Below are 17,500 nucleotides of genomic sequence, written 5' to 3'. Positions count from 1 at the left end.
AAATTTTCTAAGTCCAAAGTGTTGAAACAATTTCCAAAGGCCCATAGGTTGCACTGAATTTTCCTAAGTTGGCCACAAGTACCCATGAGGTATCGAGAAGGTTCACCCGAAGGACATAATATGTCCCAAAGTACCGATAGGGTACCCACAAATAGCACCGCGTTGGCCTAAGTTGGCCAAAAGTACCGATAGAGTACCCACAAATAGCACTGAGTTGGCCTAAGTTGGCCAAAAGTACCGATAGAGTACCCACAAATAGCACCGAATGGGCCTAAGTTGGCCAAAAGTACCGATAGAGTACCCACAAGAAGCACTGAGTTGGCCTAAGTTGGCCAAAAGTACCGATAGAGTACCCACAAATAGCACCCAGTTGGCCTAAGTTGGCCAAAAGTACCGATAGAGCACCCACAAATAGCACCGAGTGGGCCTAACATGGCCAAAAGTACCGATAGAGTACCCACAAATAGCACCGAGTGGGCCTAACATGGCCAAAAGTACCGATAGAGTACCCACAAAGAGCACCCCATGGGCCTAAGTTGGCCAAAAGTACCGATAGAGTACCCACAAATAGCACCGAATGGGCCTAACATGGCCAAAAGTACCGATAGAGCACCCACATATAGCACCGAATGGGCCTAACATGGCCAAAAGTACCGATAGAGCACCCACATATAGCACCCCATTGGCCTAAGTTGGCCAAAAGTACCGATAGAGTACCCACAAAGAGCACCCAATTGGCCTAAGTTGGCCAAAAGTACCGCCAAGTAGCACCATAGAGGCCCGAGTAGAGCGAAATGTGGGCCAAATTGAACATTTGAAAATTTTTACAAGTCCAGAAAATTTTCTAAGTCCAGAAAATTTTCTAAGTCCAAAGAGTTGGACAAATTTCCTTAGGCCCAAAGGTTGCACTGAATGTTCCTAAGTTGGCCATCAGTACCCATGAAGTATCGCGAAGGTTCACCCGAAAGACACAATATGCCCTAAAGTACCCACAGAGTACCCACAAGTTGCACCCAATTGGCCTAAGTTGGCCAGAAGTACCGACAAGTACCACCATAGAAGCCCGAGTAGAGCGAAATGTGGGCCAAAGTACCGAGTAGTTGCCACAAATGCCCAAATGGATACCAAAATGTGGTACCAAGTACCTAACTGTTGCAACAAATGCTAGCTTTCTGAGCAAAAGCTGTGGACCAATTTCGTAGAAGAACCGCCTAGGCGAAAAGGCAAAAATCGCCGAAGCTGGCCCGCTCGCAGAGCTCGCGGGCCAGGAGATACTCATAGGGCGCTTTACTAGAGTGGGGAACTTGAGAATTTTTGTGTCCGAGACTTTGGGCAACTTCGCGGCCGCCCCCTTAAAGTAAAAGATTTTCTCTGGGTGCCTAAAATTCGCAATTCCCGCAAAGTCGGGAAGACGTTAAAGTTTTTGCCCAAAAAATGGCCATCGATTTAAGGTGATTTTCCAATAAGAAAATTTTTCCTAAGATGAATTTTTTCGAATATTTCCTAAACTAAGCGTCGGAGCACATGGCCGTGGAGGAACTTTTGGTAGCTTTTGGCAAGGGCTATCGGATGAAATAATGCGAAAGGCCATCGGAGCGATATTGGATAAATGCGGGCCCATAAACGTACCTAAGAAGTGAAAATTGGTACCTTGCACGCAGGATGCAAGAAATGCTTGAGTGTTAACCATCATCGGTACCAAGTACCTAGGTTATATCGAGTGCGTAGATGGAAGTCGGTACCAAAGGGAAACCTTCCTAGGCTAGGTGCACGCAAGTGAGTATGGATCGATCAGTAGAAAGATGGGAAGCCATAGGAAACCTTCCTAGGCTAGGTGCACGCAAGTGAGTATGGATCGATCAGTAGAAAGATGGGAAGCCATAGGAAACCTTCCTAGGCTAGGTGCACGCAAGTGAGTATGGATCGATCAGTAGAAAGATGGGAAGCCCATAGGAAACCTTCCTAGGCTAGGTGCACGCAAGTGAGTATGGATCGATCAGTAGAAAGATGGGAAGCCCAAGGAAACCTTCCTAGGCTAGGTGCACGCAAGTGAGTATGGATCGATCAGTAGAAAGATGGGAAGCCATAGGAAACCTTCCTAGGCTAGGTGCACGCAAGTGAGTATGGATCGATCAGTAGAAAGATGGGAAGCCATAGGAAACCTTCCTAGGCTAGGTGCACGCAAGTGAGTATGGATCGATCAGTAGAAAGATGGGAAGCCATAGGAAACCTTCCTAGGCTAGGTGCACGCAAGTGAGTATGGATCGATCAGTAGAAAGATGGGAAGCCATAGGAAACCTTCCTAGGCTAGGTGCACGCAAGTGAGTATGGATCGATCAGTAGAAAGATGGGAAGCCATAGGAAACCTTCCTAGGCTAGGTGCACGCAAGTGAGTATGGATCGATCAGTAGAAAGATGGGAAGCCCAAGGAAACCTTCCTAGGCTAGGTGCACGCAAGTGAGTATGGATCGATCAGTAGAAAGATGGGAAGCCCAAGGAAACCTTCCTAGGCTAGGTGCACGCAAGTGAGTATGGATCGATCAGTAGAAAGATGGGAAGCCCAAGGAAACCTTCCTAGGCTAGGTGCACGCAAGTGAGTATGGATCGATCAGTAGAAAGATGGGAAGCCATAGGAAACCTTCCTAGGCTAGGTGCACGCAAGTGAGTATGGATCGATCAGTAGAAAGATGGGAAGCCCAAGGAAACCTTCCTAGGCTAGGTGCCGCAAGTGAGTATGGATCGATCAGTAGAAAGATGGGAAGCCCAAGGAAACCTTCCTAGGCTAGGTGCACGCAAGTGAGTATGGATCGATCAGTAGAAAGATGGGAAGCCATAGGAAACCTTCCTAGGCTAGGTGCACGCAAGTGAGTATGGATCGATCAGTAGAAAGATGGGAAGCCATAGGAAACCTTCCTAGGCTAGGTGCACGCAAGTGAGTATGGATCGATCAGTAGAAAGATGGGAAGCCCAAGGAAACCTTCCTAGGCTAGGTGCACGCAAGTGAGTATGGATCGATCAGTAGAAAGATGGGAAGCCATAGGAAACCTTCCTAGGCTAGGTGCACGCAAGTGAGTATGGATCGATCAGTAGAAAGATGGGAAGCCATAGGAAACCTTCCTAGGCTAGGTGCACGCAAGTGAGTATGGATCGATCAGTAGAAAGATGGGAAGCCATAGGAAACCTTCCTAGGCTAGGTGCACGCAAGTGAGTATGGATCGATCAGTAGAAAGATGGGAAGCCATAGGAAACCTTCCTAGGCTAGGTGCACGCAAGTGAGTATGGATCGATCAGTAGAAAGATGGGAAGCCCAAGGAAACCTTCCTAGGCTAGGTGCACGCAAGTGAGTATGGATCGATCAGTAGAAAGATGGGAAGCCCAAGGAAACCTTCCTAGGCTAGGTGCACGCAAGTGAGTATGGATCGATCAGTAGAAAGATGGGAAGCCATAGGAAACCTTCCTAGGCTAGGTGCACGCAAGTGAGTATGGATCGATCAGTAGAAAGATGGGAAGCCATAGGAAACCTTCCTAGGCTAGGTGCACGCAAGTGAGTATGGATCGATCAGTAGAAAGATGGGAAGCCATAGGAAACCTTCCTAGGCTAGGTGCACGCAAGTGAGTATGGATCGATCAGTAGAAAGATGGGAAGCCATAGGAAACCTTCCTAGGCTAGGTGCACGCAAGTGAGTATGGATCGATCAGTAGAAAGATGGGAAGCCCAAGGAAACCTTCCTAGGCTAGGTGCACGCAAGTGAGTATGGATCGATCAGTAGAAAGATGGGAAGCCCAAGGAAACCTTCCTAGGCTAGGTGCACGCAAGTGAGTATGGATCGATCAGTAGAAAGATGGGAAGCCATAGGAAACCTTCCTAGGCTAGGTGCACGCAAGTGAGTATGGATCGATCAGTAGAAAGATGGGAAGCCATAGGAAACCTTCCTAGGCTAGGTGCACGCAAGTGAGTATGGATCGATCAGTAGAAAGTGGGAAGCCCAAGGAAACCTTCCTAGGCTAGGTGCACGCAAGTGAGTATGGATCGATCAGTAGAAAGATGGGAAGCCATAGGAAACCTTCCTAGGCTAGGTGCACGCAAGTGAGTATGGATCGATCAGTAGAAAGATGGGAAGCCATAGGAAACCTTCCTAGGCTAGGTGCACGCAAGTGAGTATGGATCGATCAGTAGAAAGATGGGAAGCCATAGGAAACCTTCCTAGGCTAGGTGCACGCAAGTGAGTATGGATCGATCAGTAGAAAGATGGGAAGCCCAAGGAAACCTTCCTAGGCTAGGTGCACGCAAGTGAGTATGGATCGATCAGTAGAAAGATGGGAAGCCCAAGGAAACCTTCCTAGGCTAGGTGCACGCAAGTGAGTATGGATCGATCAGTAGAAAGATGGGAAGCCATAGGAAACCTTCCTAGGCTAGGTGCACGCAAGTGAGTATGGATCGATCAGTAGAAAGATGGGAAGCCATAGGAAACCTTCCTAGGCTAGGTGCACGCAAGTGAGTATGGATCGATCAGTAGAAAGATGGGAAGCCATAGGAAACCTTCCTAGGCTAGGTGCACGCAAGTGAGTATGGATCGATCAGTAGAAAGTGGGAAGCCCAGTACCAAATGCCCTAGTGAAGACCGTAAACGAATATCATGAACCGAGAAGGAGCACCAAATGCCCTAGTGAAGACCGTAAACGAATATCATGAACCGAGAAGGAGCACCAAATGCCCTAGTGAAGACCGTAAACGAATATCATGAACCGATAAGGAGCACCAAATGCCCTAGTGAAGACCGTAAACGAATATCATGAACCGATAAGAGGCACCAAATGCCCTAGTGAAGACCGTAAACGAATATCATGAACCGATAAGAGGCACCAAATGCCCTAGTGAAGACCGTAAACGAATATCATGAACCGATAAGGAGCACCAAATGCCCTAGTGAAGACCGTAAACGAATATCATGAACCGAGAAGTAGCAACGAATGCCTGAAAATGTACCAAGTCCTCGGTATAGAGTAACGAGAGTTAACCGCCGTGATGTATGCAATGTGGGCAGCCATTGCATGGGTTCTGGACTTGGTTCGCGAATAACTTTTTTGCTAGACATCGGACAAAGTTGACGTGGAAGAACGAAATGTAGCATTTGATGCCACCTATCCAAAACTTTTTCAAGATTGAAGATCCGATCGATACAGCCTGAGTTATAGGCAAAAGTTGGTGCAAAATTGAGCATTTTTAATGGTGAAAAATCGGTAATCCTCGAATAGCTCCTGTTGGAAGCATCGGACCACATGGTCGTGGAGGAACATATTGTAGCGTGCGGTGTCAAGTATCGACACCCAAAACCGCATGTCCGATGGACGGAAAATGACCAAGTTATAGTGAAAACTTGGTTGCACCAAATTCCCGAAGAAGTGCAACGAGAAGGTGAATGCGATGGTTGTTCGTCGAATAGCTCCGGCCACAGACATGGTAGCGATTAGTGGTGCATGGAAGAAATCTAGCCACAAGTGCCATCTACCCATGGCCAGAAGAAAGTGTGGCCATATCTTGGATACCGGCGGAGCTATGGGGCAAATATGGGCCAAAAATGGTGCAAGTTGGACCAAAAATCCGACCAAGTGCGCGAGGCGCTTTCGTGAATAGCTCCGGCCACAGACATGGTAGCGATTAGTGGTGCATGGAAGAAATCTAGCCACAAGTGCCATCTACCCATGGCCAGAAGAAAGTGTGGCCATATCTTGGATACCGGCGGAGCTATGGGGGAAATATGGGCCAAAAATGGTGCAAGTTGGACCAAAAATCCGAAAAAGTACCTAGGTAAATGCGATGGTTGTTCGTCGAATAGCTCCGGCCAGAGACATGGTAGCGATTAGTGGTGCATGGAAAAAATCTAGCCACAAGTGCCATCTAGCTATGGCCAGAAGAAAGTGTGGCGATATCTTGGATACCGGCGGAGCTATGGGGCAAATATGGGCCAAAAATGGTGCAAGTTGGACCAAAAATCCGACCAAGTGCGCGAGGCGCTTTCGTGAATAGCTCCGGCCACAGACATGGTAGCGATTAGTGGTGCATGGAAGAAATCTAGCCACAAGTGCCATCTACCCATGGCCAGAAGAAAGTGTGGCCATATCTTGGATACCGGCGGAGCTATGGGGGAAATATGGGCCAAAAATGGTGCAAGTTGGACCAAAAATCCGAAAAAGTACCTAGGTAAATGCGATGGTTGTTCGTCGAATAGCTCCGGCCAGAGACATGGTAGCGATTAGTGGTGCATGGAAAAAATCTAGCCACAAGTGCCATCTAGCTATGGCCAGAAGAAAGTGTGGCGATATCTTGGATACCGGCGGAGCTATGGGGCAAATATGGGCCAAAAATGGTGCAAGTTGGACCAAAAATCCGACCAAGTGCGCGAGGCGCTTTCGTGAATAGCTCCGGCCACAGACATGGTAGCGATTAGTGGTGCATGGAAGAAATCTAGCCACAAGTGCCATCTACCCATGGCCAGAAGAAAGTGTGGCCATATCTTGGATACCGGCGGAGCTATGGGGCAAATATGGGCCAAAAATGGTGCAAGTTGGACCAAAAATCCGAAAAAGTACCTAGGTAAATGCGATGGTTGTTCGTCGAATAGCTCCGGCCACAGACATGGTAGCGATTAGTGGTGCATGGAAGAAATCTAGCCACAAGTGCCATCTACCCATGGCCAGAAGAAAGTGTGGCCATATCTTGGATACCGGCGGAGCTATGGTGCAAATACGGGCCAAAAATGGTGCAAGTTGGACCAAAAATCCGACCAAGTGCGCGAGACGCTTTCGTGAATAGCTCCGGCCACAGACATGGTAGCGATTAGTGGTGCATGGAAGAAATCTAGCCACAAGTGCCATCTACCCATGGCCAGAAGAAAGTGTGGCGCTATCTTGGATACCGGCGGAGCTATGGGGCAAATATGGGCCAAAAATGGTGAAGTTGGACCAAAAATCCGACCAAGTGCGCGAGGCGCTTTCGTGAATAGCTCCGGCCACAGACATGGTAGCGATTAGTGGTGCATGGAAGAAATCTAGCCACAAGTGCCATCTACCCATGGCCAGAAGAAAGTGTGGCGCTATCTTGGATACCGGCGGAGCTATGGGGCAAATATGGGCCAAAAATGGTGAAGTTGGACCAAAAATCCGACCAAGTGCGCGAGGCGCTTTCGTGAATAGCTCCGGCCACAGACATGGTAGCGATTAGTGGTGCATGGAAGAAATCTAGCCACAAGTGCCATCTACCCATGGCCAGAAGAAAGTGTGGCGATATCTTGGATACCGGCGGAGCTATGGGGCAAATACGGGCCAAAAATGGGTAAACTTGTACGGTCCAAAGCCAAGGGTAAATTTTTTTATTCCTCTAATAACTTCTACCACAGACATTGAATCGGTTCGTGATGTATGGATGAAATGTAGCAAACAGTTGGAACTACCCATAAAATCTTAAAGATTGACGATCCAATGCATAGAACCGGAGTAATGTGCGATACTTGGTGAAAAATCGAGTGAAAAATTAACTATAAACTGTTTTTGGCCCATAACTCGAATACTAGACATCGGAAGGGGGGGTCGTAGAACGATTTTTTGTTGCCCTATCGATTCCCTATCGAACGAGCAAAAGTTGTTTTTTTGACCAAAAAGTACCCCCACTCTAGTAAAATTGGCCTGATTTTACTAGTCCCCGGTACCCGTACAGGCAAAATGAGCAAAATGCTCAAGTATGAATGGTTTTTGGCCCATAACTCGAATACTAGACGTCGCAGGGGGGTGTCGTGGAACAATTTTTGGTAGCCCTTGAAATTATCTATCGAATGACATATACTTGATTTTTGGCCAAAAAGTTCCCTAGACTAGTAAAAATCGCATCATTTTACTAGAGTCGGGTACCCTGGACGAAAAACCGCTATAGTTGCGGTTTTTGGCTAATAACTCGAATACTAGACGTCGCAGGGGGGTGTCGTGGAACAATTTTTGGTAGCCCTTGAAATTATCTATCGAATGACATATACTTGATTTTTGGCCAAAAAGTTCCCTAGACTAGTAAAAATCGCATCATTTTACTAGAGTCGGGTACCCTGGACGAAAAACCGCTATAGTTGCGGTTTTTGGCTAATAACTCGAATACTAGACGTCGCAGGGGGGTGTCGTGGAACAATTTTTGGTAGCCCTTGAAATTATCTATCGAATGACATATACTTGATTTTTGGCCAAAAAGTTCCCTAGACTAGTAAAAATCGCATCATTTTACTAGAGTCGGGTACCCTGGACGAAAAACCGCTTAAGTTGCGGTTTTTGGCTAATAACTCGAATACTAGACGTCGCAGGGGGGTGTCGTGGAACAATTTTTGGTAGCCCTTGAAATTATCTATCGAATGACATATACTTGATTTTTGGCCAAAAAGTTCCCTAGACTAGTAAAAATCGCATCATTTTACTAGAGTCGGGTACCCTGGACGAAAAACCGCATAAGTTGCGGTTTTTGGCTAATAACTCGAATACTAGACGTCGCAGGGGGGTGTCGTGGAACAATTTTTGGTAGCCCTTGAAATTATCTATCGAATGACATATACTTGATTTTTTGACCAAAAAGTTCCTAGACTAGTAAAAATCGCATCATTTTACTAGAGTCGGGTACCCTGTACGAAAAACCGCTATAGTTGCGGTTTTTGGCCAATAACTCGAATACTAGACGTCGGAGGGGGGTGTCGTAGAACAATTTTTTGTAGCCCTTGAAATTACCTTTCGAATGATATATAGTGGTTTTTTGGTCAAACAGTGACCCCGAGACTAGTAACCCTCCATACACAAAACCGCCTAAAAAGTTTTGGTTTTGCAAAATTTTGAAAAGTGCGTCAAAAAAATTTTTTCAAAAAGTACCAAATCGTGATCAGAACTCACTATAGACCATAAAAAGTGAAATCCGATGGTCATTTGCAACACTTGGTCAATCGAGAAAAATTTCACTTTTTTACTAGAGTCGGGTACCCTGAACGAAAAATCGCTCAAGTGATGGTTTTTGGCCAATAACTCGAATACTAGACGTCGGAGGGGGGTGCCGTAGAACAATTTTTTGTAGCCCTTGAAATTACCTTTCGAATGATATATAGTGGTTTTTTGGTCAAACAGTGACCCCGAGACTAGTAACCCTCCATACACAAAACCGCCTACAAAAACTTTGTTTTGAAAAATTTTGAAAAGTTCAAAAAAATTTTTTTTTCAAAAACTACTAAAACGTGATAAGAACTTACTATAGACCATGAAAAGTGATATCCGATGATAATTTGCAAAAGTTGGTAACTAGTAAAAAATTTCACTTTTTTACTAGAGTCGGTGCAACGAGAAAAAAAAAGTCCGTGATGGAGAAAAATGGCACGTTTTCCACGCCTGTACGCTTTCGTTTTCTATATAGGGGGTAGGTGAGCCAGAAGCATGAATTTGACTGAGTACGTATCTTTATGAATTGGGCCCTTCTAAATCGATTGAGACTACCCCCAGGACGATCGGACGACTGCTTCTGGCTCAAAATGTGGTTTTTAGATTTTGATCGTCAATTATGAGAGAAAAAATCGATTAGAAGTAAAGATACGAAATGCTTGGTCTAAGTTGGGAAACGACTTCGGATATTTGTTGGACGTTGTCGTAGAAGGTCCGAGGACCAAGGAAAAGTGATTTCCAAGTGGATTTATGCACTATTAGTCGATGGTAAGATGTGAAATTAGTAGAACTTACCATACAGTTTGCGAAGTTGAAGCAATCGGTTGGTGAATATGGTACTGTCTGTCCAATTTGGTGGTTCGGAATGAGTGAAACGATGTTGATGATGGATAGACGTTCCGATTGCCCCCGATCGGGGAACATATAGTGGTCTTTAAGGTCCAAGTACCTATGTTTTGGTAAGCAGAACTGAGAGTTAAAGGATGAAAGTCGGCCATTCCTAATATCATCCTATCGGTGGTTCGCGAGTTGTTTGAGGACCGGAGCAGCTCGCGATGAAACGGTCCTAGGGTATTGGTTATCCATCCAAGGAAGAGTAAATGCGATCCTAGATGTGTGTCGTTGGCCGTTCTACCGGTATCGCCTATCGATGAGATATCGACGGGCATGCCTTACTCGAAAGTTGAATTCTAGGATCGATGGTCAAACAGACCTATGAGCGATAAACCAAACTGAACACGTATTGATGTCGGCTTTTCCTATCATTTGATGCCGCAGGTTGTTTAGGGACCGGAGCAACTTGCGGCCGAGACGGTCCCCGGGGGTTTCTTTCTCCAAGGAGTGGAAACTATTAAGCAAGAGTTGTAGCAAGATACGATCCTCTGATGTGTCGTTGGCCGTTCATGCGGTATCGCCTGTCGATGAGATATCGATGGGCATGCCTTACTCTACCGACCTTCTAATTGAGAGTATTAATCAGGGATCGATGGTCAAACAGACCAATGAGCGATAAACCAAACTGAACACGTATTGATGTCGGCTTTTCCTATCATTTGATGCCGCAGGTTGTTTAGGGACCGGAGCAGCTTGCGGCCGAGACGGTCCCCGGGGGTTTCTTTCTCCAAGGAGAAGAAACGATTAAGCAAAAGTTGTAGCAAGATACGATCCTCTGATGTGTCGTTGGCCGTTCAAGCGGTATCGCCTGTCGATGAGATATCGATGGGCATGCCTTACTCTCCCGACTGGATTACTGAGAGTTTAATCAGGGATCGATGGTCAAACAGACCAATGAGCGATAAACCAAACTGAACACGTATTGATGTCGGCATTTCCTATCATTTGTCGCAGGTTGTTTAGGGACCGGAGCAGCTTGCGACCGAGACGGTCCCCGGGGGTTTCTTTCTCCAAGGAGTGGAAACGATTAAGCAAAAGTCGTAGCAATAATCGATCACCTGATGTGTCGTTGGCCGTTCTTGCGGTATCGCCTGTCGATGAGATATCGATGGGCATGCCTTACTCTCCTGACTGTTTAATTGAGAGTTATAATCAGGGATCGATGGTCAAAAAGACCTATGAGCGATAAACCAAACTGAACACGTATTGATGTCGGCATTTCCTATCATTTGTCGCAGGTTGTTTGGGGACCGGAGCAGCTTGCGACCGAGACGGTCCCTTCCCGAAAGATGGTGAACCGAGTCGTCTGGCGTAAAAACCGGACGACTCGAAAGGGCTTGACCCTTTCAAGTGAGCGATAATCACATTCTACGCTCAGTTCGACAGCTGCAAGGCAATCACTCGCTATGTTCAGAGCTAATACATGCAACATGCCGGCATTGTTTCCACCGACGCATGGATTCAAGACTGGTGCACTTATTAGTTAAACCGTTCGCCTCCGGGTGACTCGAGTTCAAGTCTGGATGAGGATTGTTCTTGCTGGTAATAGCTTGAGCCCCTGAATAAGGGGTCGAAGCGTACATCTTGAGACCATGTACAACATATTACCAAATCGGCACCATGGGTTCGGGTGCAAGTGATGTAACCGTGAAAGATGTTGAGCAGCCCAACATCGGTTTACACACGCATAATAGGAAGGCAGCGCTGTCGACTGGTCAGTCGTGTAAGAAGTGTGCATTATCGATCACAAATATATTGGTGATCTGTAGGTTGCGCATACACCATGCCCGGTGTAAAGTGCCGTGGTCCCCCCCGGGGGGCTGCATCAAACCGTTCGCCACGCGAACTACCCAATGGAACGAACTCGATGCATTTAATAAGAAGAAGAGATGATAATGAAACACGGTCGATTTAAGAGTTGAAAACGTTGAAATGCCTATAAGCAAGTCTTAAGTTGGTGGTGACCGTTACGCCCCAACAAATTGGTGCCTTACCCAACACCAAAGAGCCATTCAACATGGTTCAAGTGAGCGATAATCACGCTCTACGCTCAGTATGACAGCTGCAAGGCAATCACTCGCTAAGTTCAGAGCTAATACATGCAACACGCCGGCATTGTTTCCACCGACGCATGGATTCAAGACTGGTGCACTTATTAGTTAAACCGTTCGCCTCCGGGTGTTTCGAGTTCAAGTCTGGATGAGGATTGTTCTTGCTGGTAATAGCTTGAGCCCCTGAATAAGGGGTCGAAGCGTACATCTTGAGACCATGTACAACATATTACCAAATCGGCACCATGGGTTCGGGTGCAAGTGATGTAACCGTGAAAGATGTTGAGCAGCCCAACATCGGTTTACACACGCATAATAGGAAGGCAGCGCTGTCGACTGGTCAGTCGTGTAAGAAGTGTGCATTATCGATCTCCAATATATGAGCTCAGTATGACAGCCCAATTGGTAATCCTCGGGACCTCCAGAAAGGAAGCTGGATGAGGATTACCAAATCGAAAGTTGATAAGTGTAGTGGTACCACTTAGTCAACTTGTATCCCGAAAGATGGTGGACCGAGTCGTCTGGCGTAAAAACCGGACGACTCGAAAGGGCTTGACCCTTTCAAGTGAGCGATAATCACATTCTACGCTCAGTTCGACAGCTACAAGGCAATCACTCGCTATGTTCAGAGCTAATACATGCAACATGCCGGCATTGTTTCCACCGACGCATGGATTCAAGACTGGTGCACTTATTAGTTAAACCGTTCGCCTCCGGGTGTTTCGAGTTCAAGTCTGGATGAGGATTGATCTTGCTGGTAATAGCTTGAGCCCCTGAATAAGGGGTCGAAGCGTACATCTTGAGACCATGTACAACATATTACCAAATCGGCACCATGGGTTCGGGTGCAAGTGATGTAACCGTGAAAGATGTTGAGCAGCCCAACATCGGTTTACACACGCATAATAGGAAGGCAGCGCTGTCGACTGGTCAGTCGTGTAAGAAGTGTGCATTATCGATCACAAATATATTGGTGATCTGTAGGTTGCGCATACACCATGCCCGGTGTAAAGTGCCGTGGTCCCCCCCGGGGGGCTGCATCAAACCGTTCGCCACGCGAACTACCCAATGGAACGAACTCTATGCATTTAATAAGAAGAAGAGATGATAATGAAACACGGTCGATTTAAGAGTTGAAAACGTTGAAATACCTATAAGCAAGTCTTAAGTTGGTGGTGACCGTTACGCCCCAACAAATTGGTGCCTTACCCTACACCAAAGAGCCATTCAACATGGTTCAAGTGAGCGATAATCACGCTCTACGCTCAGTATGACAGCTGCAAGGCAATCACTCGCTAAGTTCAGAGCTAATACATGCAACACGCCGGCATTGTTTCCACCGACGCATGGATTCAAGACTGGTGCACTTATTAGTTAAACCGTTCGCCTGCGGGTGTTTCGAGTTCAAGTCTGGATGAGGATTGTTCTTGCTGGTAATAGCTTGAGCCCCTGAATAAGGGGCCGAAGCGTACATCTTGAGAGTAAATGTACAACATATTACCAAATCGGCACCGTGGGTTCTGGTGCAAGTGATGTAACCATGAAAGATGTTGAGCAGCCCAACATCGGTTTACACACGCATAAGGGGTTTATTGTTATCTGTAGGTTGCGCATACACCATACCCGGTGTAAAGTGCCGTGGTCCCCCAGGGGGCTGCATCAAAACGTTCGCCATGCGAACTACCCAATGGAACGAACTCGATGTATTGAAAGAGATGAACAATTAATAGCGAGAATAGGGGCCCGGAAGCAATTCCGCGGCCCTACGGTCGATTCAAGAGTTGAAACGTTGTACAATCGTGGATAGCACCTAGTGCTAATATGGTGAGAGATAATGTGTGAGGAAATTTAGTTTCCTAAAGTTTAGTTAGTGGTTTCCGTTGTGCCCTAACAAACTTAAAGTTGGTGGTGACCGTTACACCCCAACAAATTGGTGCCTTACCCAACACCAAAGAGCCATTCCATATGGTTCTAGAGAGAGAGAGTTGTGTGGAAATTTATTTCCCACTAAGCGAGTGTGTGTCTGTAGTGGAACGAATTCTGGTTGATCCTACCAGTAATATACGCTTGTCTCAAAGGTTAAGCCATGCATGTCTAAGTACAAACATAAATGAATGTGAAACCGCATAAGGCTCAGTATAACAGCTATAATTCACAAGATCATCCTACCACTAGTTACTTGGATAACTGTGGAAAATCCAGAGCTAATACATGCAACATGCCGGGACTGTTGCCCTCGCGGGTAGCTGAACTGGTGCACTTATTAGTTAAACCAATCGCCTCCGGGCGGCTTGAGTTGAAGTCTGGATAAGGACGCAGATCGTATGGTCGCTTGTCGACTGACGACAGATCTTTCAAATGTCTGCCCTATCAACTATTGATGGTAGTGTAGAGGACTACCATGGTTGCGACGGGTAACGGGGAATCAGGGTTCGATTCCGGAGAGGGAGCCTGAGAAATGGCTACCACATCCAAGGAAGGCAGCAGGCGCGTAAATTACCCAATCCCAGTACGGGGAGGTAGTGACGAGAAATAACAATATGGACCTCTCTAACGATGGTCCATAATTGGAATGAGTTGAGTATAAATCCTTCAACAAGGATCAAGTGGAGGGCAAGTCTGGTGCCAGCAGCCGCGGTAATTCCAGCTCCACTAGCGTATATTAAAGTTGTTGCGGTTAAAACGTTCGAAGTTGATTGCCCGTCCAGACACGTGACCGCCACGGGCGCCCGGTTACACGCCGGGGCCGTTCGTGCGCGCGCTCACGGCTGCGACTCACAATGGTGTACTTGGGCGTTACTCTGTGAACGAGTACCGTGCTACCGGTTAACTCCGGCACGGGCTCCTCATGGTGCTCAAGATACTCACATTTACCTTGAACAAATTAGAGTGCTCAAAGCAGGCTAAGACAAAGCGTCCGGCCCCCCCGTGGGGTTGGCGTTGGCCGAGAATAATCTTGCATGGAATAATGGAATATGACCTCGGTTTATACGATTTCGTTGGTTTGTCAGAAACCTAGAGGTAATGATTAACAGAAGTAGTTGGGGGCATTGGTATTACGGCGCGAGAGGTGAAATTCGTAGACCGTCGTAGGACCAACTGAAGCGAAAGCGTTTGCCATGGATGCTTTCTTTAATCAAGAACGAAAGTTAGAGGATCGAAGGCGATTAGATACCGCCCTAGTTCTAACCGTAAACGATGCCAATTAGCAATTGGGAGACGCTACCCCTATTCGGTGCTCTCAGTCGCTTCCGGGAAACCAAAATCGGGTTCCGGGGGAAGTATGGTTGCAAAGTTGAAACTTAAAGGAATTGACGGAAGGGCACCACAAGAAGTGGAGCTTGCGGCTTAATTTGACTCAACACGGGAAAATTTACCAGGTCCAAACTTATCGAGGTAAGACAGATTGATAGCTCTTTCTCAAATTTAAGGGTAGTGGTGCATGGCCGTTCTTAGTTCGTGGAATGATTTGTCTGGTTAATTCCGATAACGAACGTGACTCAAACATGCTAACTAGAACGCTGTCAGCAGTGCGCCTCCGGGCGCACCTGACGTTACAGCCGGGCGGCGCCTTCACGGGCGGTCGTCGGCTACGTTTGCCCTGCTTAGCGGGACAACTTGTGTTTAGCAAGCTGAGAATGAGCGATAACAGGTCCGTGATGCCCTTAGATGTTCTGGGCTGCACGCGTGCTACAATGTGGGTCGCAGCGTGTTCTCGCCAATAGGCGCCCCCATTCCGAGAGGAACGGGAAATCACTAAAATGCCCATCTAGTCGGGATTGGGGACTGCAACGGTCCCCATGAACCTGGAATTTCTAGTAAGCACTAGTCATTAGCTAGTGCTGATTACGTCCCTGCCCTTTGTACACACCGCCCGTCGCTACTACCGATGGATTATTTAGTGAGGTTTCTGGAGGCTTACCTTCCGCGGTTCCTTCGTGAGCTGCAGCTGGCATGGCTGAAGTTGACCGAACTTGATGATTTAGAGGAAGTAAAAGTCGTAACAAGGTTTCCGTAGGTGAACCTGCGGAAGGATCATTACTGATGATCGTCCGCGAGTGACCAACCATGGGCTGCCTTCGGTGTAGCTCGGTCGCTCGCTTGCTATGTGTCAGAATTTGTTGAAAGCCAACTCGTTCGTTGTACACTTTGATGGGTGACCATCACTGTGTCTCCGTGCCGAGCTAGATCTCCCCTAGCCGTAAGGCACTTGAACGCCCCTTCGACGACGAGTTGCATGTGTGTGGTATGTGTCAGAATCTGGTGAAGCTTTCTGCATGTGATGTGCCTTGTGTGGATCCGTGGCCATTGCATTGTGTCTGGTGCTTAGATACCCAGACACTTAGAACGCTTGCGCGGAAAGCAAACTCGATCGTTGTACACTTTGATGGGTGACCATCACTGTGTCTCCGTGCCGTGCTAGATCCCCCCTAGCCGTAAGGCACTTTGAACGCCCCTTCGACGACGAGTTACAAGAGTGTGGTATGTGTCAGAATCTGGTGAAGCTTTCTGCATGTGATGTGCCTTGTGTGGATCCGTGGCCATTGCATTGTGTCTGGTGTGTAGGTACCCAGACACTTAGAACGCTTGCGCGGAAAGCAAACTCGATCGTTGTACACTTTGATGGGCAACCATCACTGTGTCTCCGTGCCGTGCTAGATCTCCCCTAGCCGTAAGGCACTTTGAACGCCCCTTCGACGACGAGTTACAAGAGTGTGGTATGTGTCATAATCTGGTGAAGCTTTCTGCATGTGATGTGCCTTGTGTGGATCCGTGGCCATTGCATTGTGTCTGGTGTGTAGGTACCCAGACACTTAAGCAAACTCGATCGTTGTACACTGTGATGGGCGAGCATCACTGTGTCTCCGTGCCGTGTAAGAGCTCCCCTGGCCATCAGGCACTTGAAAGGTCCTTCGACGACGAGTTACAATAGTGGTGTGTTAGATACGTCAGGTGATGGTATCTACTGTTGTGCAATACGTATCCGGCCACGGCACGGAACGAACGGGAACTGTGGTGCAGACATACAAAGAGTTAAGCCTATTAGTCATTAACTCTAAGGACGGGGCCATGGGGCGGTACGCAAAGGATACGGATGAGCGAGTATGCAGGCCCAATACTCAATAGCTCGATCCGATCCAAGCACATGAGTTGACTGCGGCGCCAGGTTAACCAATGTGCTAGATTCTATTTGGCCAGTAGAATCTTGTGTCTTATGCGATTTGATACCAAGACACCAGAACGAAAGTTAGTTGAAGAGTTATTAAACTCTTATGAAGTATGGTTGTGCAATCACAACTTATGACTTTAACCTATAAAGTGGATATGGACTTGCAATTATAACATGGAATCTCTACACACCCCATGAGCTCGATCCAATCCACGCACACGAGTTGCCTGAGTAGCGACAGGTATACCGATGTGCAATACGTATCCGGCCACGGCACGGAACGAACGGGAACTGTGGTGCAGACATACAAAGAGTTAAGCCTACTAGTCATTAACTCTAAGGACGGGGCCATGGGGCGGTACGCAAAGGATACGGATGAGCGAGTATGCAGGCCCAATACTCAATAGCTCGATCCGATCCAAGCACATGAGTT

Source organism: Anopheles funestus (assembly GCF_943734845.2).
Source record: "Anopheles funestus chromosome X unlocalized genomic scaffold, idAnoFuneDA-416_04 X_unloc_65, whole genome shotgun sequence".
Lineage (NCBI taxonomy): Eukaryota > Metazoa > Arthropoda > Insecta > Diptera > Culicidae > Anopheles > Anopheles funestus.
The sequence above is the reverse complement of the archived record's forward strand: the minus strand, read 5'-3'. Positions refer to the sequence as shown.